Source organism: Zootoca vivipara, chromosome 8 (genome assembly GCF_965207765.1).
Source record: "Zootoca vivipara chromosome 8, rZooViv2.hap1.1, whole genome shotgun sequence".
NCBI classification, from domain to species: domain Eukaryota; kingdom Metazoa; phylum Chordata; class Lepidosauria; order Squamata; family Lacertidae; genus Zootoca; species Zootoca vivipara.
The window spans coordinates 11,183,482-11,208,958 of NC_142591.1; the positions used below are offsets into that span (position 1 = coordinate 11,183,482).

The 25,477-nt window shown below is 38.9% G+C and overlaps 1 protein-coding gene and 1 long non-coding RNA gene across 3 annotated transcripts in view; one reads left to right on the plus strand and one right to left on the minus strand.

Annotated features, from left to right (window-relative positions):
- Positions 1-25,477, minus strand: part of CTNND2 (catenin delta 2) — a 466,576-nt gene that overhangs the window by 333,089 nt on the left and 108,010 nt on the right. The gene's annotated exons all lie outside the window — the stretch shown is intronic.
- Positions 21,758-24,122, plus strand: LOC148684733 (uncharacterized). The gene is made up of 3 exons (XR_015951322.1): positions 21,758-21,870; positions 23,468-23,553; positions 23,852-24,122. It is a non-coding gene; the product is annotated as an uncharacterized LOC148684733 (long non-coding RNA).

Sequence of the window (25,477 nt, forward strand, 5' to 3'; positions counted from 1 at the left end):
GGACTAGATGACCCCAGTGGTCCCTCCCGAGTCTACAATTCTATGATTCCAGGCTCCATTTATCACAGTGTGATCACTGCAGGCAGAATCAGCAAGGAAGTACCTGGAGGGGAGATCTCCATAAAGTGGTGATGGCTGGTGGGACAGTGAAAAAACACACCATTTGTAGCCATGCAGGTAGGATGTCTAACTCAGGGCTGGAAGTGATTATCCCCCAGGGTTGCAGAGAAGCCTTCTAAACAGCCCTTCAGTAAACTTTTCAGCAGATTCTGAGCAACTGCTGAGTGGGGGAACTGCTTCAGGCCTAGCTGTATGCCAGAACATGGCTTCACCCTAGGCAGAAGACTCCCTTACAATCAGGGCACTGCTTATGATTATTGATCTCTTATTAACTGTTGTACCCCTGTATTTTCCCTTCTATTGCTGGCAGCTCTGGAAATAAGCATTGGGAGGAGCTTTGGTGCAAGGTCACCAACTGGCAGTGATGGCTTAGGGCTATCACTGCCCACACCATGGCCCTGATCCAATTGCCCTGGCTGCTTTTTAAGAAGGAAAAGAAGACAACAAAGGGTTCTAACCACATAATTCCTACATAGTATTTCTTCTGGCTCTCGGTTTAATATACATAGTGCTATTCCTTGAGCATGTTTTTATAGTTTTCTGCTTGAAATTGCTACCACCTCTGTGTCAAGAACAAAGTTTAAAGTGATTTGAGGCAAAACAAATTCACCGAGCAGTGAAATATTATTATGCAGGTGATTCAACAATGTGTGACATATTACTTTTTCCATACATTCAAGTAAACACAACAGTTTATTCAACATTTTAAAAATGAATAATCTATTTTTTAAAATAAATAAATAAATAAAGTGTTGTAGCTTTCTTTTGGGGAGGGGGTGGATTTCCAGCATCTAATTCTAAAGCATTTCAGAATATTCCAACAATACTTTCCCTAAGTATTATAAAATCTGAAACAACTTGCTAAAAATGTCTTAAAATTCTGTAGCATTTATTCATAAGAGCTTGGAGGGTAGGTTGCATAATTTATCTGCATTTTGGAGCATTTTCTTTTAATCCTGCAAGAGTTGCTGATTTATTTCTAATGTAATGTATGTAGATTTAAACAATAGGCCCCCCTCCTTTTGGCCACACACACACACACACACACACACACACAGCATCTTTGGTGGATTATGACACAGAATCATAGAATTGAAGAGTTTGAAGGGATCTAGTCCAACCAATGACAATAGTTTCCTTTCACAACTGCATCAACATAAACATGGTCATTTGAACATTATGTCAGCCCACTAAGAAAACCTCAAATTATATTTTCTGTCATTGGATCTGCACAGACCATGCATAGCACTAGATTTGACCCGTAGACTTTGGGGATAAGGTGATGGTTAGAAACAGATGCAAAACAGAACACCAGCCCGTTCCCCTAAGGTAAGAACAATGGTTATGAAAGGCAGTCATGAACATGTTTCTTTAAAAACAAAACAAAATAATCAGTTGTATCCAGTGCTTTTTTTCTGGAGGGTACGCAGGGGTATGCAAACCCCTAAACATTTTGTGAATCTACATTTGGCCTCATCGAGGTGCAGTATTTCAACATGAGTAGGAAAATGAGAGTACCCCTAAACATTTTTTAAAGAAAAAAAAAGCACTGGTTGTATCTATATAGTCAACTCAAAATTAGGTTCCATTAAGCAAATGTTTCCTATAATTGTATTGAAAGCCTCCTGTCTGTATGTACAGCCCCTGTTTACTGGTTCCCGTTTACATGCAGTGAGGGATTAGTGATAAATGGCCTCTCTAAATTATACCACTGCCAATTACTTTTTCCATGGGGGAGGGCGGGGGAAAGAGGTTTTAATAATTGATTTCCTCTCATTTTTATTTTTTTTAGTAGTGCTGTTAGTTGTTTATAGCTCTCTTTTCTACTGAAAAAAGAATATAATGAGATTGAATTAGTGCCTATGCGATTTATCAACAAAACCTTCCTGATAGCAGAAGGACTTACTTCGTGCAATAGGACTTCATTTCCCCCTCATTGCATGTTCTCCACACACCCCACCTGCTCTGGGGTGTTGGGGGGGGGACCTATAACAAATTTAGGGGAGGAGGTGCACAATGAGAAGAGAGGAAGCTCTTTTGCACATATTGAAGTTTTTGTGGATAACGGGATAATTTTGCTGGTCCCCACCTTGGGAAAAGAAACTGGCACTGAGGCCATGGAGAGGGTAATCAAGTGATAACTCAGATACTACTGATTTCTAATCCCTTGGTGATACATTGAGCAATGAGCTGCAGGATCTCCTAAAAAATGTCTTAATAGAACACCAGTGCTTTAGTTGTATTTTATCACCAAAAAATGTCACTGGAATGACATGGGATGATTACTTCGCAAACACTGGAATACATTGGGCTCATATCAATGCCATGTGGTTTGCTACCTCTCGCCTTACACCACGTGGCTTCAGCAAAACGAGTGTGTTCATCCCTCTGGCTCAAGCTGTGTACACATTACTGTTCACTCTGGCTCCAGCGCTGGTGTTTGGTGCATGGTGTATCTTTCAAAAGGGGAAGAAGTGACCTTTGCAAAATTCATCCAGAATTCTGAACATCTGTATTTCGGGCTTTCATCTGTGTTTTAACGACTCTGCAGTTTTCTTTTTCTGCTGCTACTATAACTTTATAGCTGAATTCACAATGGCAATTTTTAAATTATTAATTGTGTTATCTTTTGTCAATTAAAAAATGTGAGCTAGATGGATCATTTGTCTAATGACATGGGCAGGCAGTGGCTATCCAGTTTCAGACAGGGGCCTTCCCCAGTCTGACTTGGTACCTTTTGCACTCAAAGGATGTGTTCTGTCCCTCTTCTATAGCCCTTCCACTTTTAAATTAGCCAGTCACAAAATTTAGCCTCACAAAACAAGACACTCCAACAAATTCATTCAGGTATTATTAAAGTTGTCCTGGATAACAAATATTTTAATCCAGGGTATTATACTGTAGCCTCTTTTTTTGCTCATCTTTTTGGTGGGTGGGTGGGGTGAGTTATATATCCCTTTCTATTCTGATTTTTATATTTGGCTTTTATTTTTTTGTAGGCCACTCTGGGTCACCACAACAATGGGAGAATTCCACAAATTTCTCCAAATGGAAATAAATCAGGGTCTATTATCAAACAAGGCATATAACATACATGGCTATGTCATTTTTCATTTTTGCTTTTGCTGTTTTGCCTTAAGTATCTTCAAATACAGATTGTAGAAAGATGGCACAGTATTATTGGTACCAGTAGCTCACACCAAAATAAGCAAAAGTTTATTTGCTTTAAATCAAATGCTGTTCTATGGCTTGGAACAAAAAGATGAATGCATTGCCCCTCCAATAAGTGGCTTCCCTAATGTTCATGAACAGGCTACAAAAAGTCCTCAAAGGTTCAGTTGCATATATTAATAAATATAATAACAGCGTCAAGTAATTCTTGTTGATGGAAATGACACCTTATGTTAGAATTTAGTTTGTGTTCCTCAAAGATCCCTGAGGGGTCAATTATTGGAACTTCCACCCAACTTCATGCAGATGTTCACGAGCAAGATTCCATATTTGCAATGAATTTCATGTCAGGAGAAATCTGGTGGGAACTCTTATTTCAGAGGTGGTTCCTCTTATTTCTTTCAGCTTTTGAAAATAAGGTAATAGTACTGACTTTAGGTGACTTATTGTACAAAAATGACCCTCTCTTATTAATGGTGGATAAGTAGTTCAAGGGAAAAGCAGAACAGCTCTACAAAGTAAGAAAGAAAACAATACATGGGATTGTGCTCTTTGCAGATAATGTTTGATGGAATAAAGGAAAGCTTAAGTTACTTCTGTGAACACACACACACACACACACACACACACACACACACACACACAGAGAGAGAGAGAGAGCAAACTTCTGTTTCAGATCATGTTAAAAGTCACTGTTCCTATCAACTTTAATGAGATCAAAGTTTATCCCATTATACACTACTACAAACACATGAAGACTTAATCTGAACTTCTGCCCCCTAAAATCAATGACATTTTACCTGCAACAACTTTGACAGAATTTGTATGTTAGCTTTAGAACTATAGTTTCCACATTTCAGTGTAGGAAATCAATAATTTGCCCTATTATGGTGCATTTTGGACAATGTCAATGTCAATGAAATCCCTCTCTTTTTCAGGGGGGATGGTGTCATTGGCATGGTTGAAGCTGTTCTCAACACATGGGGTTTTGCCACATGAAAACAGCTTCTCACATAAGAATGCATTTCATTCACTCCTCTGTTGAAGTAACAACTGTGCTGCAAGGTTAACATAAGATGTTGGGCCCATGGAATCTTATGCAAAGAACCATTTAATGTGTTTAGTAACACATTTTAAATGCATCAGCATTTGGTAACTACTTCCCCAAAGGGAACAGAACCCACAAACTACAAGTACTTATTTTGGCACAGGACAATATTAGGAAGCTCATTTTAAGCAAAAGCATAGATTTGCTCTATGTTCACGTTAAAACAAAAACGGAATCAATTTAAGTATCAAAACATCCCTTGGGTGGGATTCACCTCATGATGAGCCCCATCTGCAGAAGTCATGCAGAAGGACTTCTGCTTGTGGAACAGGGCTTTTCCCGATCTCCTCCCCCTACACCCCAAAATTGGCTCAGAGGGTTGGCAAAACCCCCAGAGGAGCATGAGGAGAGAGGAGAAGGAGGTATCATTCTGTTTAGCAAGCTGAAATGATTGTGCTGGTGGAATGTTCAACCTAAGTGTGACATTGAATTCCACCCTATGTCCACATTATTATGTCACAAACACTTCCCTACAGTAAAGGTAAAGGGACCCCTAACCATTAGGTCCAGTCGCGGATGGCTCTAGGGTTGCAGCGCTCATCTCACTTTACTGGCCGAGGGAGCCGGTGTTCAGCTTCCAGCTCATGTGGCCAGCATGACAAAGCCGCTTCTGGCGAATGAGAGCAGCGCACGGAAATGCCGTTTACCTTCCCGCTGAAGCTGTACCTATTTATCTACTTGCATTTGACGTGCTTTCGAACTGCTAGGTTGGCAGGAGCAGGGACCGAGCAACGGGAGCTCACCCCGTTGCAGGGATTCGAACCGCCGACCTTCTGATTGGCAAGCCCTAGGCTCTGTGGTTTAGATCACAGCGGCACCCATGCAGTCTACAGTAGTGTCTGCCAATTTAGGTCCAGGGCCTTCCTAAGGTCACAAGGGGATTTTCAATTGCTCTTCAGCATAGCCTCCGATCTCGGGACCCTCCACCAGTTCTATAGCCTCCTCCTATCACTATTTGTTTTCTCATGAGACACAAGGAAGTTTGGTAAACAGATAAGTTGAATTTTACAACGCAGCTAAGTCGTATTATGGCATGCACTAGAGCTGTTGCAAATGGAGGACAAAAAAAATGGACAGGGCTCTTTGCCACTTCCCTCTATGTAGAATTCTTTTCATGTGCAATTTAGCTATTTGTTCCCATTTTCTTGCAGTGGTTCATAGCTACCAGGGGACTCTTGCCATACTGTTCAGTCACACCATGGTGGAGGAAGTAAACAAAGGCCTTAGCAACCCATGTAGCAGGGTGGAGCTGCAGAGCCACCCTACCAACACAGGCATCAATGCAGCTTACCTGGATAAGGGCCTGCATGGTTGCATCAGTGTGCTCACCATAGCTGCCAAGTTTTCCCTTTTCTCGCGAGGAAGCCTATTCAGCATAAGGGAAAATCCCTGTAAAAAAGGGATAACTTGGCAGCTATGGTGCTCACAAAGTCCAAGCATCACAACCACCATGCTCCATCCTTGCCCTGATGAGAGAGTAAATCCTTTGCTGGATGCTACAGCACTGGCAGCCACACTTCTTGCTTTATTCAACATGTAACACATACTAACAATTAAGCTGCTAACTGGAGAAACATAGTAACTCTTCTAAATGGTACTAGCAGCATGGCTATGGGTAGTTTTAAATTAGGGGTGTGACTACTGTTTCAAATCAAGGACATTTCAGGCTCTCCTTTCAAAACGCACAACCACCAACTCAATTCATTACAAAATCCTTTCCAATGGAGCAAGTGCTACATTACGACATGCCATTGTTTTGCTGCCCAAGAAACACATGAGCTTTATAAAATTAGTTGGGTATTCCCATTAATACCAGTCAAATATGGAGAAAAAATTAACTTATTGGTCCTAAAGTAGATTTTAACAAAGCTTGGACTGACTGAAAGCACTTGTAAAATACGGAACGCTTAATATTTCAATAACATTATCCACAGATAAAGAGATTTTACAATCATAATATGATTAATGCCACTTCATTGTGATTTTAAGAGCTGGAAAACCTCTCTGAGTATTCTTTTCATGTTTAATATTGAAATGCAAATAAAACATTTAGCATAGGATTAAGCAGCTAACCCTTGCTGATATCAATAACCCCACTGAAATTAATTAACATAACTAAGTTAGTTTCATTAACTTCAGCAGGTCTACCCTAAGTAAAATTTAGTTGTAAAGTATTTTTCATAATATATGATCACTCTGAAAAATAATACAACAGATTACTATGTTTTGTTTTAATGTATTTCACAAAAGGCGTTAGCTTAAATTGATGGTTCTTCCTTTGCTGCATAATCAAGAATGCCAAGGGACTTAATGGGACTTTGTTTTGTACTGAAATCCAGGCACTGGGAAGAGGCCATTAAACTAAATCCCTTCTTTAAAAAGGTATACAGATTAGAGTTCTGAGTAAAACTTGAAAAGAAAGGCAGCCATGAGTATTTCAGACATATTCAGCTACTGGCATCAATTCATTTATTTAATTTGCTGAGCAGTCACTCACAGCCTTCTTTGACTCTGGCATTCAATAGCAGTTCATCCATGACATTATAATCATATGCTATAGTCTGTAACTCTCCATAATGTTTTTTTTAAATACGGTATATATTACTGTAGTTAGATTCTTCTGAATTCAAAGTACCCAAGAAGTTAATAGTTTAGGATCTCATTTTGATAAAGTACATAACACATTTCTACCTACATAAAACTAACACAGAAATTAGACATTTATAAACACAAAATAATAAATTGAAATTCATGGGCGAAAATGCAAAGCAACAGGTTTCTACCACAAAATAGCAACAGGGTCATTTATTACCAAAGGAAGGAACTGTGGAAATATATTTTGAACATGGAACGCATTTGTTGTTTTTGCCTTAATCCAAATGGCCTTTATCCAGGGCTACTGGTTTTCTTAGAATATTTGAAACAAACAAAACAGCAGCCATTAGTTCAAACATTATTGTTGGAGTCGTGATGGAGATATATGACCAAAGGATTAAAACAACATTAGTTAAAAATATAACTTTGCCCTCTCTTTTTCTATACCTTCTGTAATCATAATATTGTTCCCTCTCTTTTTCTATACCTCCTGTAATCATAATGTTGTTTTAACGGTGCATTAATGAACAGAGCGGGAAATGGAGCAAAAAGCTCAGTTACTTAAAGATGCTTCAAATTGCTGATGAGTTAAAACTAGATAAATGTACAATCCCGCCTAACAAAGTGAATGTCAGTGAATTTTGGTAGTAGGTTTTAGAATCATTTTCTTTTTTAAAAAAAGATCATGCACAACTATCATCCACAAGAACAGGCTGATTTTTTCCCCTTAACATATTACAGCAGTAAAACTTTCATAAAACAGCTCAGCAAAACTTTAATAAAAACCTTATAAACAAACCAGTAGTGCAATAAAAATGCAGTATAAATTTAGCTCTCTTTTTTTACCTTTGTCACACACTTTGCAAAAAAATATTCCTGTCGCTTCAAAATAAATAAAAATTCAGCAGTCCAAGCAAACAAACCCAGTAAACAAAGCTGAAGGGTGAGTTTTGCTTTCTCCCACGGTAGCAGTACTTCCAGCAGGTCTAGTCATTTCTTATCTTTCATCATTTGTAAAAGTTAACATATATGGTTTTAAATCCTGAATGTCAGCAACCATCCTAGTAGCACAAACCAGCTACCACCTCCTTTAGTTTGTAAGCATGCAAGAAGCTGCAGAAAAATAAAGGGCAAAAAGGATGTAAAATACGGAGATACTCAAGACCCAGTGGCTGCAGCCTTAAAAAAAAAAGGAAAAGAATTAAATTCAGTCAGGCACAAAGGTCTCCATGGCAACTGTGAACAGAGCCCTCCCCTCTGCTATTATTTATGCAACATTTCACCACAAAAGGACCTTCCCTTTAGCCTAAGGGGAGCCCCCAAGCTCTTTCCCCCCTGTAATCACATCCTCTCAATTTATTTAGACCCTCAAAATAAAAAAAACTATATGGCCTTTGGTTGTGGTAAAATACATTTGGTTAGCCACTTAGTGCTCAATCTTCCCAGATAAAAAGTGCACTTTGAACCTTGCAAAGAGTTTATATATAATGCCACTTCTGATTTTGAAATTCAAGATGCCCATTTCACAAAGAAGCCGTATATTTTAATGTTGTTCGTTCTGCTGCACCACAACTACATGTGGTTAGAAAGTGAACCCTTGAAGAAAATCATGCTCAATATGCAGTACAGTACTCTGGTAGCTAATTTCATACCTACTTATTCTTGCTGCTGGCATGTGAAACAATGACACTTAATTTTATCTACCTTTACAGTGGTACCTCGGGTTACAGACGCTTCAGGTTACAGGCGCTTCAGGTTACAGACTCCGCTAACCCAGAAATTGTACCTCAGGTTAAGAACTTTGCTTCAGGATGAGAACAGAAATCCTGCTCCGGCGGTGCAGTGGCAGCAGGAGGTCCTATTTGCTAAATTGGTGCCTCAGGTTAAGAACAGTTTCAGGTTAAGAACGGACCTCCAGAACGAATAAGTTCTTAACCTGAGGTATCACCATATTACTATTTGGGGCCAGGGAGGAATTTGCCTGCAGACAAATTGGGCCAGACTGGGGTTTTTTGCCTACCTCATAGTAACTGTCACACCTTGCTGGTGGAAGAAAGCATTGTTTGGGATCCTTAGTTTAAACAAAGGGGGGTAGGTGGGAAGGAGCCCTACTCACCTCTTCATGAGCAAAGTATCAGGGTACACCGGTAAAGGAGTCCAGAGAGAAGGTTTCTGTCCGAATGCCCAGACGGGGCTAACTGGCTATAGAATTCCCCAAATGGGGGCCTGTAGGGATCACCCTATTTGATATGTTTTAATGGGGGTCCTTAACCCAATATTGAGAGGGACCCAGGTGGCACTGTGGTTAAACCACTGAGCCTAGGGCTTGCTGATCAGAAGGTCGGCGGTTCGAATCCCTGTGACTGGGTGAGCTCCCGTTGCTTGGTCCCAGCTCCTGCCAACCTAGCAGTTCGAAAGCACGTCAAAATGCAAGTAGATAAATAGGAACCGCTACAGTGGGAAGGTAAACGGCGTTTCCATGTGCTGCTCTGGTTTGCCATGACCTGGAAGCTATACGCCGGCTCCCTCGGCCAATAATGCGAGATGAGCGCGCAACCCCAGAGTCGGTCACGACTGGACCTAATGGTCAGGGGTCCCTTTACCTTTACCTAACCCAATATTGACCCCCATGAAGTAATCAGCCAGCAATCAGGATAGTTGATTCAGGATACATACACAGTGCCTATGTGAAAGCCTACTTGCATCTGTGCTCAATAACGTTGTGGCCACTTTGATCCCAAGATAATGTAATGTCATTTTTGATGTTTCACGTGCCCCAGCTCTGGTGGCTTCGGGCTCAATGCACCTGAGCTCGCGACTGCAATAATGGTGTCCCATCGCTTTAGAGCTGATTTGAATAATCTGCAATGCATATCTGACCTGCATTTTAGTTGCATAGTCTCCAGATGGGAATGCGTGTCAATATAATGTTGCAGCATGACTCGTGCTCAGTGGGCCAAATTAGTCTGCATAGCTTGAGACGGAAAAAGATATTGTGAACATTTGAGCAGGGGAAATCACATAAGTGATCACTTGTCTACTCCAGTGCTTCTGAGCACAGCCATGCTCATCTTTTAAGCTTCTACTTCCCTTTTCACCTGCCCAAAGGTTAACAAAACAGAACAAAACCAAAAACCATACACTAGGACACAGGAAGGTGGGAATGTATCCAACGCCCAGCGGATAATGTTTTCTTCCCATGGGCTGCAACTGGGACTGTAAGACTCAGAATTCCCAATGGAAAACCAACATTCCATTTCTGCTGAAGAGAAGGCCCTTTGATTCAGCACCCCTTCCTCCACCTGCAGCCCCCATCACATCACCTTCCATGCTATTTCAGATGGTTCTGCAGCCCTCTGGTGCTGACTTGGGGGAAGCACAGGAGGGAACCTAGAAGCCACAACCTAAAAAGCACCATATTTTATAAGCAGAAACCCACCCATGGGACTCTGGATCCAACCCACCCAATGACTGTTTCTGTTCATTAGAGAAACTTGAGATGGGCTAGTGCTGCTGTTAAGATCATGAACTACAGTCTGAAAGACCACAACTCAACAACCCCCTCAAGTTGGCAAGCCAGCATTTTTCTGTCTCCCTCCAGCTCCCTTCTCACCCATCATCTCCACTATCTTTAATACTAGGATAACAACTTTGTCTTAAAGTATTAGTGTTTGAGAGATGCTGCATTCATCTCACTTTTAGTCTGCAGGGAAGAGCACTACAACGATGACGAAGATAATGATGATTCTAGAAATGAGAGCACAGGATGCAACCATGTTGCTGGGGCCACATTGAGCTCCAAGGTGGAGGAAAGTCAGAATTTTTTTTTTAAAAAAAGCCACTTATTAAAGGTCTGAAATTTTCTAAGTGATATGCAGATATTAAAATATCTGGCTACCATGATAAAACAAAATTATTACATTTATACTCCACTTTTACTTTATCTGGCTACCCTGATAAAATAAATAAAATTAGTACATTCCCATTCCACCTTTCTTTCAGTACTATATATATCTGTCCGTGTCATGACCCTCAGGTGGAAAGCCTTCTACATATGGTTTTTCATTGTAATCTTTACGTCGACCTTCGTCATCAATTCCTGGATCGGATCGGCATCCCCAGAAGGAGACCAGAGCGGGAAATCTTACAATTCCTTTTGCTGGGGAAGGACCAGGTCCTCACCAAGATGGTGGCTCAATATCTTAATTTACTATTTTCTCGTCGTTGTACTCTGCAGTCGTCTGAATTATTAGAAGCCCCATTGTCGTGAAAGCGGATAGCGGATTATTCCCTTCTCTCTCTTAACACAGCGTTTGCCACAGTGACAGTTTTAATCTGTTATTATTTTGTCTGCGAGTTTGTTTGATGCCAATAAAGGTTTTACATATATATATATATATATATATATATATATATATATATATATATATATATATATAGTGTGTGTGTGTGTGTGTGTGTGTGTGTGTGTGTGTGTGTGTGTGTTTAGGGGTCTCTCCCAGGCTTGCACCTGCTTTGCTGCAACAAGGTGGCTGCATCATGTGCCTTCAAACTTTGCCTCAGGATAAAGCTACATTTTCGTACAATGGCTCAACTTTGGTTGCCTGCAATATCATCCTTAATAGTGGAGCACTGCAAAACTGAAGACAAAGAAAATGCACATCTTTCTCTGAATGATTTAATGAACACTGTATAATGCTTTGTTGGGGCTTGCAGCCGCTGGTACATGCATATATTACAATAGGAGGTTCTGTTGTCTGCAGAAAAAAATGCTGATCCAACCTTTGACAACCCATATAGCCATATTTTCTGTGGGAGACACAAGGAGCAGTAATAATGGTTGCCTCATAAATGAAAAGTGACTCTGTGTGCATAGTTTATAATTACTTGAGTGCAAAAGCAGCTTTTATGCACCCTTAACATTCATTCATGTTGCTGGTACAGTGTAATATACAAAGATTGAAACCCAGCATTAGCAAATCTGCAAAGAAAAAATGAATACGTTTTAAAATATACGTTTGTCTTATATAAGATAATATTGCTTTTACATTTATCACTTTTCTTTATCTATGAAATGACAAGATTTCTCTGCAACCACAGTTTAAGTTAATGACTTGCTCTAGAGATTAATTTTACCTTTGGAGATAGGCTGTTACTTCATGTGAGGAAAGTAATGTAAATTCTGGTGACAGAGCATGAAAAATGTACTTTCGATGAAGTGATGTCCATATGAATTTGCTTAACATATCTTTGCCCTCAAATCTCAAGATACCGACAATGATCACTAGCATCCATCAAACCCTCCCCTGAGTCTGCCAATAAACCAATGTCAATTATGGTTTGGAGCTACAATGGGTTACTCACCCACCCATTCTTAACCTAATGCTTCCACTTCACAGGGGTGTCTTTTTAAATTTTATTCGCAATTATACAGTAAACCAAAAGATGTTGCCCACGAGAGTATGCATGCTTTCTTAAATAAAATAAAACTACCTCACCTACATGGTCTAGAAAAGCAAATGTTATTAGCACCAATATCAGAGACAGAAGTTAAACAAACTATCCTTAAAATGACAAGTGGCAAAACACCAGGATTGGATGGATTTCCTACTGAATGGTATAAAACACACATCAATTTATTGCTACCAAAACTTCATCAATTGTATGATGAGATGCTTGATAAAGGTATTTTATCAACAATATTTAACCAAGCTTAGATCACAGTTATTCCCAAACCATACAAGGATCACACAAAATGTGCAAATTATCGCCCTATATCCTTGATGAATGTTGATAAAAATTTTTGAACATCAACACTAGCAAATAGAATTCAACAGGTACCTTTAGCAAATAGCAAATAGCAAATAGAATTCAACAGGTACCTTCAACAGGCAAATAGAATTCAACAGGTACCTTCTTGAACTGGGCACCGCAGTTCAAGAAGGATACTGACAAACTGGAATGTGTCCAGAAGAGGGCAACCAAAACGGTCAAAGGCCTGGAAACAATGCCTTATGAGGAACGGCTTAGGGAGCTGGGTATGTTTAGCCTGGAGAAGAGAAGGTTAAGGGGTGATATGATAGCCATGTTCAAATATATAAAAGAATGTCATACAGAGGAGCGAGAAAGGTTGTTTTCTGCTGCTCCAGAGAAGCGGACACGGAGCAATGGATTCAAACTACAAGAAAGAAGATTCCACCTAAACATTAGGAAGAACTTCCTGACAGTAAGAGCTGTTCGGCAGTGGAATTTGCTACCAAGGAGTGTGGTGGAGTCTCCTTCTTTGGAGGTCTTTAAGCAGAGGCTCAACAGGCATATGTCAAGAATGCTTTGATGGTGTTTCCTGCTCGGCAGGGAGGGACTGGATGGCCCTTGTGGTCTCTTCCAACTCTATGATTCTATGATTCTAAGTAACTGCAGCAGTAATCGAGAGGGATCAGACCGGCTTTATAAAAACAAGACAGGCTGCAGATAACATTAGATTAGTGGTAGATTTGGTTGACTTAAATAAAGACCAGTTTGTAATCATATCATTAGATGCCGAAAAGGCTTTTGTTAAAATTTATAAACAGTATATGGAGTTAGCTTTAATTTAGATTTCCCTTGGAGTTTATAAAATGGATCAAAGTAATGTACGAGGCACCCATATCTAGAGCCAAAGTGAATGGTATTATGTCTACCACCTTTCTGTTGGCTCAAGGAACCAAACAAGGATGTCCACTCTCATCCTTGCTTTTTAATATTTGTTTAGATGGCTAGCGCTATTAGACAACATTGCGAGATTCATGGAGCAGTTCATAATTCAGACGAACATAAGCTTTATTTACAGATGATATACTTTTGTTTATTTCAGAACCTCAGACTAATATACACATCTTGATGCAAATGATAGATGCTTTTGGTAAAATATCAGGTTATTCTGTTAATTGGTCCAAATCAGAACTGATGCCAATAGGTCAAAATTTGATTACACACTCATTCAAGGAATATCAATTTCGGGTTTGTTCCAAATCTAATAAATATCTAGGGATGTTAATACCAACAGATATAATACAGTTAATATGAATAAATTAATAAAAGAGGTTTCTTCAAATATCGATAGGTGGGAGTAATTGAACCTTACCCTTTGGAAAAGAGTGAATGTTCTTAAAATGAATATTATTCCCAGATTCACTTATATCCTGAGAGGACTTCCAGTTTTTATATCTGGATCATATTTTCAAAAGATAAACTCATTGTTTAGGAAATGTCTTTGGGGCTCAGCAACACCAAGAATATCCTTGCAGAGAATGCAGGTACAAATTAAAGAAAATGGTTTCAGAACCCCAAATTTGGAATTGTATCACTATGGTTTTTATTGTCAAGTACTAAATATTGGAATCCTACTATTGGCCCCAATTTTCCGATGTGGGCAACCCTATAATATATGTACATAGCACCTTTGGTTGGTTGGACAATATTAGGGTTGAAATATTTGAAATTTGAAAAATTACTCTGGAAGCAATTACATCACTTAGAAGCATAAGGAATAAAAGGAATAAAAACAAATTTGATCCATTTTCACATGCTAAACTTACTCTGTGGGGAAACCCCACACCAAGAATTGCAAAAAAGATGGTGATATGGAAAAATTGGATGGAAGCATGTGCATTGACACTGGACCAACTGATAGATGGGGGAAATGAATTTTATACATTTGCTGTTCTAAAACAAAAATATAATCTATCAGATGCAGCCCAATGACAATATATTCAATTACAACATCTCCTAGCAAGTGTGTTTGGGCTGTCAGCCCTTTCAGCTTCTGAGATACCTGAGATATTGGAGCAATTGGACAACTCATTCAAAAATAAAAAGCCAGCAATTACTTTTCATAGATATCTATCAACAATACACAAGTTCAATATGCAGACTGTATGAGATGATTAGAATAAAGAATTGGAACTTTTGTTATTACCCAGACAGTGGGAAAATGAATTAGTTTCAATACCTAAGGTGTCATTAGATTTAAGATTAAGACTAATACAACAGAAAATAATATTTAGAGTTTATTGCACTCCTTTACGATTGTATAAAAAGGGTTAGCTAAGATAGCTCAGTGTTGGAGATGGGGCAAGGACAATGCCTCTCTAAAACATAGGTTTGTACAGTGTTCTTTACTTAACAAGTTCTGGGAGAATGTGCTGGACTGTGTAACTATGACTGTGCAGAAAAAGTTAAATCTTTCAGCAGAGAATATTTTATTGAACAATATACCTGCAGTATGGAAATTATTAACTGGACAACGGAAATGGGTTTTCTGTGCTCTAATGCTGGCCAAGAGATATGGAGGAATTGGAAAAAAATAAAGATATGATACCCTTCAATCAATGGACTGACGATATGACATCTCTGGCAATTTATGAACGGGCTGCTTACAGGTGCAGGCTCTGTATGGATAAATATGATAACATTTGGAATGAGTTCATACAAAATGTAGTAGGCTCTTAACATTTACATAAGCACTAGGACAACAACACTATACTGATTTATACAAAAAATGCAGTGGTTTTTTTCTGGGAGAACGTAGGGGTATGCATACTCCTAAACATTTTGTGACTCTTTGTACTTTTGTCCATTTACTGTATTTATTTTCCCTGATTTGAACTATAAAATGGTGATTTTTCTTGAGTCAAAATGAGAGTACCCCTAAACATTTTTTAGAAAAAAAAGCACTGCAAGAGTATATGGGAATATTGTATGTTGCTTTTTCTTTTTTGCATATTTTCATATGCAATATATATATATATATATATATATATATATATATATATATATATATTTTGTTTTCTCCCTCTCACTTTACCTTCTTTTTTGTATTACTTTATTTCTTTTAACTGAAATTTTATTTATTTATTTATTTATTGAATTTATATACCACCCTACACCTGGAGGTCTCAGGGCGGTTCACAGAAATCACCTTAATAAAATATAAATATTAAAAAACAGGGGTGTCTTAAGTAATGGAATGAATTCACAAAGCAGAATAGTCAGCAGTATACTCTTCCTTAATTCAAAGGTAGGTAATCTGGAAGCATCAGAATGGAATCAGATCTGCTTAGATGTAAGCATGAGTTAACAATACACCAGGGATGATCAACTTCCCCATATATGGAGCCAAATTTATTTTCCAATTAATGGACCATGGGCAGGAAACAGACTTTGTTGCAGTCATCCCTCATATGTTGTTGGGCACCATAATATAGTATGGTGCCATCTAGCAACTGGTTTGCACATACAAATGCTAAGCTAAACCATGGCTTCGTATGATCACATGAGTTTAAGGGTTTCTAGAGAGGAAGTAGTGGCTGCAGCAGTCCTCCCCCAGCCCTCCTCCTCCTCCTCCTGCTGTGACAAGTCATGGTTTGTCTCCAGACAAACCATAATCTGTAAACTCAAGAAGAAAATGTGGCTTAGCTTACAGCAACGCAGCAACAGAATCAGAGAAGGAGCCAAGTGCCCAGGATATCATCTCTGAGAATGTGTATGTTTGCACTAAACTATAGTTTGGCTAAGCATTAAGTGCAAGCCTGCTCTAGCAATAAGGGCTTCATAAACTTTTCTCAGCAACCAAACCTGAAATTAATGTTGCTGAGTGATGTTCCTACCCCTTTTAATACTGTGAGGCTGTAGGTGGTGTTAGAAATGTCTGCCGTTTAATTCCTGTGACACCCTTCACCCGCCCTCAATCTGTGTCCTTCTGAACCTTGTTTCCTTTCTCTTCAAGATTGCATTGCTGCTTCTGTAAAGAGGAACAACACGGATGCAGCTCTTTCCACATGTAAAAGTGTAAACAGACCCTAGAAAGAGGTGTTGCAGGCATGGGAAGAAAGCTTATAATCTATCCAAATGGTTTCTCTTATCACATATTACTGAAGCAGCTTGATACCACCCATAGCAAAGTGTCTCACATGCCACTTTAATAAAACATGAACAAGATCATAGTTAAAATGTAAAAGCACTTTGACTCGCTATAAATAATGATAGGTGGAAATGTAAGACACAGTTACAGAGTGACAGTACTGGGACAGGTGAGCTATGCACCTGCTACATACCTCATGTTTTAGTGATATATAAAATGATATACAGCGATATCAGAATATAGGCAGATATGAATTTTGTTTGTACATGACATCATACACAATGCCCTAGACTTATTTTGTAAATTAGCAGATCTCCCCTCTATACCAACAACTGCACACACAAAGATCTTTGGGCCTAATCAAATAAGGCTCATACACAAAAGGTGTGGCATGACTGATGCCCAAAGGACTTTTCTCTGTGGTGAGGACCCATCTCACAGCAGTTAACACGTGCTTTTGATTCACATGCCCCTTCATCAGTGTATGTCTAATTAGAGTGGATGCTGGACATGGTCTGGAACAGATTTCGATGACCTCTGATGAGAGTCTAGGTCTAGGATTTCCAAGAACCAATGTAGAGTTAGGCCATGCAGGACCCGAGACAGCTCCTAGTGTGAGCTTTCACAGAGTATGAATGTTGTGTCAATAGAATTTTAAGCACACCTAAATACCTAAATCAGTGGTTCTCATACTTTTTCCTCTGGGCTCACACTTTCAAAATAAACATTTGCTCATACTGCACCAATTTTTTTAAACTGATAATAAATATATTGGAAAACAAAAAGCAACAATTCCTAGCAGTGCTTTATTGATAACATAGAACACAACTACTTTATATTATCATAGGCCATCCAGAAAGTATAAAACCTTACATAAGAACATGAATCAATCCCAAAATGGAATTATAAATGAGCCTTGTACATATGTAAATATGCCAACTCAATGAGAGGTGTGAGCTTGCTTTTGCCAGGAAATCTCATTTATAATAGGTCTAATTTGAGACAAACAAACTCTCACCTCGTCATCAGCACAAAGAATCCATTCTCTTTTCTTATCTTTCATATTTGTCAAAGTTGAAAATCCCTGTTCACAACAACATGTCGTGGAGAACTGTAGAAAAATAGTCAATGCTCTTGAAGGGAGGCGTGGATACTGTTTCTGGTTGTATATCCATACTACACTGAAATGTTGAAATGTTTCTTTGATGGTCCTTGAGTCTTCCCGCCACACTTGCCATCCTCTCCTGGGCACACCAGCATGGCATGCCACACCCTTTGAGAACCAATGACCTAATTAGTGCACTGGCCTACTAACTGTACTATCTCCAGCTCTTATCTGAGAGCCAGCAGGGAATTAAAAGGGACAGAGCCCTGATGTAGGGCATTGCTCTCATCTGGGTGGTCCCAAAGTGTATTCTCTCAGTTTCTTTGGGAGATTGCAGGGGTGTGACAGGCTGTGGGTGATTGGAGCAGGGATAGATGGATGTGTGGACTCTCAATTCTACATTTGAGTAGCCTAAGCGTCTGGCCTCAGGTACAGAGATAGGTGACATCATGGGCTAGCAACAGACTGTTCTTCTTAGGACCAGAACTTAGGCTGGTTTGGGTTCTGCAGCATGCAATGCAGAAAACCCAGTGACTGCATAAAGTTCCTCTCTGGAGTATATGGGGCCTGAGTAACGAAGGAGCTTCTGGTACTGATGATATAACCACAAGAATTGGAAGAACCATATTAATGGTGCTTGTGCACCTCATAATTGCATCATGGAGATGTACTTTGGTGGCCACACTACCGCCTATCACTGACAGGGAAGGCAAGGCTGTTAAGGTAATGCTACAACACCTAAGAAGCCAATTATATATTATGTCTACCACACTCCATTTACTAACTTTGAAAGTGGGTCATTTCCCCTCTTCTTTCCCAGGAAACCCAAGATAAAATTATGCATCATAACAATGGCCAGCACTCCTGCATAAAATAAGCCAAAGCGCATTTGCAACAGAATGTTGATGGGCTGTGGGACTTATTCCTTTACACGCCTGAAGTCACTTCAGATTGGAAAAACGAGGACATGCTGTGAAAGCCATGAATATAAGTCTGAACACAGAGAAGGTCACACATGCCTGGAACAAAGCTTCACTTAATAGTCTTTGGATTAATAGGATGATTTCCAGTGGCAACTGGAAGTATGCCAATGTTTTCTAATGTTATTTATTCATTGCATTTATACCCCACCTTTTTCTTAAGGTGGTGCACACCACTCAAGGTGGTATACATTGTTCTCAAGCCTCATTTAATGCCCACAGAAACCCAGTGTGGTAGGTTAGTTTGAAAGGCAGTGACTGGCCTAAGGCCACCCAGTGAGCTTCATGGCCAAACTGGTCTCCCAGCTCCCAGTCCAACACTCCATACTCTACTGGCTTTCATCATTAAAATGTAGACTGAATATACCGGTAATATCTGAAACTTCATACATTGCATTTTAGCAAAAATTTTTAAGTATGCATGTGACAACCATGTGCCTTGTGATTGCAGCTCACCAAGAAGCTCTGAATGGCTACAGTGGCAAACCTAGCTTTACTTTGAGGTAATGCGGTTAGCAATATATTTACGTGTAATTTCCCAACGTTCATTCCCCACCCCAGTACATCCAGAAAGCTAATTTAAAAATAAATTTGCACTGAAATACAAAACATTCTAATAGATGCTTTATAACTAATGTATTTATATGATTGTTAGTTGCAAAAATTCTAAAAGCATCTGTCAAGGATAAAAAGTTAAGATCATAAGGGAGCTCTCATTTGATAATGAAACACAATTGACGAATAACTTGCAGTGGGATGCACCCTGCCAATCACTATTGAGACTATAGGGCCTAACAAGTCAACACATTTGTTTTCAGTCTGTTGGTTATGATGCATGGACACTATAGAGTCAATGCCAATTATTGGAAGGAGTTGTGATGATTTCCATTATTTGCAAATAGATTTCCAGGAATTTAGATACATTTTAAGGTTTGGCACTGGAATAGCTGGTGAAGAATATTCTACACCTTTGATAACCCGACTCCTATATCTGTGATTTGCTGTGATGAGGACTTTTGTGTTGATATAACAGTGTCATAATGTTCAAGTCAGAAAATTCTGTGGATCAGCTATAAAACAAAATTCAACTCTATACTGTGCTCAGCTATTTTTAAAAATAAAAAAAGTTTTAATTTTTGCCAAATAGACAATGTCAGAAGGCAGATGACAACATTATACAAACTATGCTCAAATGGAAATAAGATACAACCTCATTGAAAGAATGTGGGAGGAGGTTGCAGGTCGTAGCCCTATCAGCTGCTGAATGTGCTGGCCACATCCTGCTGGCTGCACATTCTATAAAGCAAATACAAATATTTCAATTACTTTTTATATTACAAAAAGTGCTTTAGAAATAATGTTACCACAGTCTGCAACAGTTGCCTCCAATACCCAGCCTCCAGATAGAACATTGCAATATTTAACCCTCCTGAATCTATCATTGCTCCAGTACTATTTCACATAGAGGATATGGTAAAGGTAAAGGCGACTATGGGGTGTGGTGCTCATATTGCTTTTTAGGGCGAGGGAGCCGGTGTTTGTCTACAGAAAGCTTTCCAGGTCATCTGGCCAGCATGACTAAACCACTTCTGACACAACAGGACACCATGACGGAAACCAGAGAGCATGGAAACGCTGTTTACCTCCCCGCCACAGCGGGACCTATTTATCTACTTGCACTGGTGTGCTTTCGAACTGCTGGGTTGTTAGAAGCTGGGACAGAGCAACGAGAGCTCACCCCGTCACGCAGATTCGAACTCCCAACCTTCCGATCGGCAAGCCCAAGAGGCTCAGTGGTTTAGACCACAACACCACCCGCGCATCCCCCAACAATTCAAGCAGTAATTTTGACCTTCTTTTTAAGAACGCTGTACCATCCAATACATTTTCTACACTGCTTGCTATGACTATGGCTGCCCTCTCTAGTATTCGGGAGCAAATGATAACCCTAACTAACCATCCTGAAAAGTTTTATAGAGATATATTTCTGGTAATTTAACCCTTTAAAATTGCTAGCATGCTTAGTAGCAGTAAGAAGGGCCATGGTTTCCATCCTTCACAGGCACATTAAATTTTCAGAGCTACAGTGGAAAAATAAATCAACTGAATACTTGCATATAGGCATGAATAAATGTAAATAAAAATATAAATGCAGCAGCACCTAGGTTTAAAATGTATTACTGGGTAAAAGAAATGGAATTGCTTCGATTAAATAAGTTAAAGAGAAATGAGAAGTAGTATATGGGAAGAGGGGACGTGGGTGGCGCTGTGGGGGATGTGGGTGGCGCTGTGGTCTAAACCACAGAGCCTAGGGCTTGCCGATCAGAAGGTTGGCAGTTCGAATCCCTGCAATGGGGTGAGCTCCTGTTGTTCGGTCCCTGCTCCTGTCAACCTAGCAGTTCGAAAACACAAAGTGCAAGTAGATACAGTGGAACCTTGGTTTATGAACACCTCGGTTTATGAATTTTCGGTTTATGAACACTGCGGACCCATCTGGAACGGATTAATTCATTTTCCATTACTTTCAATGGGAAAGTTCGCTTCAGTTTATGAAGGCTTCAGTTTATGAACAGACCTCCGGAACCAATTACACCCATGCTTCAGTTTATGAACGCTTCAGTTTAAGTACTCCGCGGACCCATCTGGAACGGATTAATCCACTTTCCATTACTTTCATGGGAAAGTTTGCTTCAGTTTATGAACGCTTCAGTTTAAGTACCCTGCGGACCGTCTGGAACAGATTAATCCACTTTCCATTACTTTCTTTTTTTTTTTAATTTTTTTTTTTATAATAGATTTTTATTGATTTTCCAACATACAAACATACAAGAAAAAAAGAACATTATATACATCAAGATTGACAGCACGACTTCCTTCCTTCCAGTAGATGGTAAGTTATTTCAGTCTCATATCGTATTATTTAATTCATTATATATGTATCATTGTGGGAGTTATGTTATTACCACTAACGTTTTCATACCTTTATAATTAATTTTTGCATATTCAACAAATTTACTCCATTGCAGTTTGAGTTTTCCTTCATCCTGGTCCCGGATTCTGTTGGTGAGTACGGCCATTTCCATATATTCTAGAAGTTTCGACTGCCACTCATTAATTGATGGCATTTCGTTAATTTTCCATTTCTGGGCTATTAGAATTCTCGCCGCCGTGGTGGCGTACAAAAAGAAATTTTTATCAGTTTTTGCTATTTCTTTATCTAAAAGTCCCAACAAAAAAATCTCCGGCTTTTTGGGAAAGGTGTATCTCAGAATTTTCTTTAATTCATTGTAAACCAGATCCCAAAACTTTTTAACCTTTTTGCACTCCCACCACATGTGGTAAAATTCTCCCACCGATGTTTCATATTTCCAGCACCACTTATTTTGATTTCTATATATTTTAGATAATTTTACTGGTGTTAGGTACCAACGGTGTACTAACTTCATTACATTTTCTTTAAGAGAAGTACATGCCGTGAAGTTTAGATGTTCTTTCCATAATTTGGTCCAGCTATCGGTGGGTATATTGTGCCCGAAATCTCTCGCCCATTTGATCATACAATCCTTTGTCAACTCATCCAACGTGTACCAATCCAGTAATAAATTGTACATTTTTGATAATAATTTTTGACTATTTTCCAATAATTCGATTTGAAATTTCGACTTTTTTGCTTCAAAACCAATTTCTCTTCTATCCTTATTAAATAAATCATTAACTTGATAATATTGTAGCCAACCAGCGAATTTATCCTTGATCTGGTCATAAATTTTTAATTTAAAATCATCTTTCGTTTTTACAACAATATCCTCATACATAATTCCTTTCTTATCCATGTTCACTTTTCGTATAGCTAAAACATTTAAGGGAGCAACCCACCATGGTGTTTTCCTTTCTAATAGAGCTTTATTACGGTTCCATACTTCCAAAATTGGACCCCTAAATACATGACTTTTAAAGCCAGTATGGATTTTGTTATAGCACAGATAGGCATGCCAGCCGAATCTATTTGTATATCCCTCAAGGTCTAACAAATCCGTATTCTGTAACATAATCCAATCCTTGATCCATACAAGGCAAGCTGCCTCATAGTATAGCTTTAACTCAGGCATGGCAAACCCTCCTCTCTCTTTCTTATCTACAAGAATTTTTTGCTTAATTCTGGGCTTCTTTCCTAGCCACACAAATTTAGATAGAGCTCTTTGCCACTCCTTAAATTGGGAAGTCCCTTTTATTATAGGAATATTTTGGAATAGGAATAAGAGCCGTGGCAGAACATTCATTTTCACCGCCGCAATCCTTCCCCAGAAAGATAATTTAAGTTTCTTCCAGCATTCCATATCTTTGTTGATTTCTTTCCAGACTGTTTTGTAATTGTCGTTGAACAGATTAATATTTTTCGCCGTTAGCCACACTCCTAAATATTTTATCTTTTTGGCACATGAAATTCCTAATTGTTCTTCTAATCTCTCACTTTCTTCTTTTTTTAGATTTTTCAGAATCATCTTGGTCTTTGTTTTATTGAGCTTGAAACCCGCCACCTTGCCGAATTCTTCCAAAATTTTCAAGACTTCCGGTAAGCTTGTGTCTGGTTGTTCTACAGTTACTGCGAGATCATCGGCGAAAGCCTTGACTTTATATTCTTTTTTCCCTAATTTAATGCCCTTTACTTCTGTATCACTTCTCAAACGATTATTCAAGATTTCCATAACCATGATAAATAACAAGGGGGAGATAGGGCAGCCCTGTCTAGTCCCCTTAGAGATATCGAATTTTTCTGTCAAGTTGTTATTTATTATTAGCCTTGCGGTCTGCTCTGTGTAGATTGCTTCGATGCCTCTCCTAAATTGTTCTCCTATTTCCATCTTTTTTAGGTTGTACGACATAAATTGCCAAGAGACATTGTCAAACGCCTTTTCAGCGTCGACGAATAAAAGCGCCGCTTGCTTTTCGTTTCTCACCTCAAGATAATCGATTATGTTGACAATATTTCTCACATTTTCCCGCATCTGACGACCTGGAAGGAACCCCGCCTGATCTTTATGAATTATTGTGTTTAGAACTTGTTTTAATCTGTCTGCCAAAATATCTGTGAATAATTTGTAATCATTGTTGAGTAAAGAGATTGGCCGAAAATTTTTAACATTTTGTGTGTCAGTATCTTTTTTGGGGATCAGGGTAATGTGGGCTTCCTTCCAGGTATTAGGGATTATCCCTTCTTTAAGGATGTTATTCATAACTTCACAGAGTACGGGTGTGATTTCTTTTACTAGGACCTTATAGTACTTTGCGGATATACCATCTGGCCCAGGGGCCTTGCCCAGTTTCATTTTGTTAATGGCTTTCTCAATTTCCTGATTAGTGATATCTTTGTTAAGGAGGTCTTTTTGGTCTGGAGATATTTTCTGGAGGCCATATTTTTGAATGTATGTTTCGATTTTGGTCTTGTCTTCTTTTCCCTTCTTATATAACTCTCGATAGTATCTTAAGAAGACCTTCCTTATCTCTTTAGGATCTTCTATTTCTAATCCTTCATCCTTAATCTTAGTGATTGTACTCTGTTTTTGCCGTGCTTTTAGCTGCCAGGCCAAAAATCTACCCGATTTGTTTGCGAATTCAAAGTTTTTTTGTCTTAGCCATTTGATTTTCCATTCGACCTCGTAGTTTACTTGTATGGAAAGCTGTGTCTGGAGTCTTTTGATAGTTTGTTTCAAAGTTTCGTCTGTCGGCATTGATGTTAACTGTTTTTCACAATCCATTATTTGTGTCAGGATTTCTTCTTTTATTTTCCCTCTTTCTTTTCTTTTGTGACTGTTTTTTTGTATGAGGAACCCCCTCATGACGGCTTTGCTAGCGTCCCATACAGTATGGGTTGATGTCTCCTTATGCATATTTAAATTGAAATATTCCCGAATTGTATCTTTAGCTTTCCCAATTATCTGCTTATCATAGAAGAGATTCTCATTCATTCTCCATCTAAAATTGACTTTATCTTTTAGTTTCAATTCCAAATACACTGCGTTATGATCAGAGAAAGTTCTGGGGAGGATGTCTATTTTCGCAACTCTGGGGATTAGATCATTAGAAGCCCAAATATAATCAATTCTTCCCCAGCTATTATTGGATCCTGAGAAGAAGGTATACTGTTTAGTAGTGGGATATTTAAATCTCCATAAATCTGTAACTCCTATGTCTTCTACCAAATTGAAAAAGGATCTCGGGAGTTTGCCTTCGTTTCTATCTTTTCTTCTTTCCGATCGATCGATTTCTGGCATCACTACCCCGTTACAGTCTCCCATAAGGATAATTCTAGCATCAAGGTGGTCTAGCATAATTTCTTTTAATTTAGAATAAAATTCGGCCTTTCTTTCATTAGGTGCATAAATACCTACAAGAATTATCCTTTCCCCTTGTAAAGTAACTTGTACAATCAAAATTCTACCTTCTTCATCTTTGTAAATTAATTCAGATTCATACTTATTTTTAACATAGATAACCAC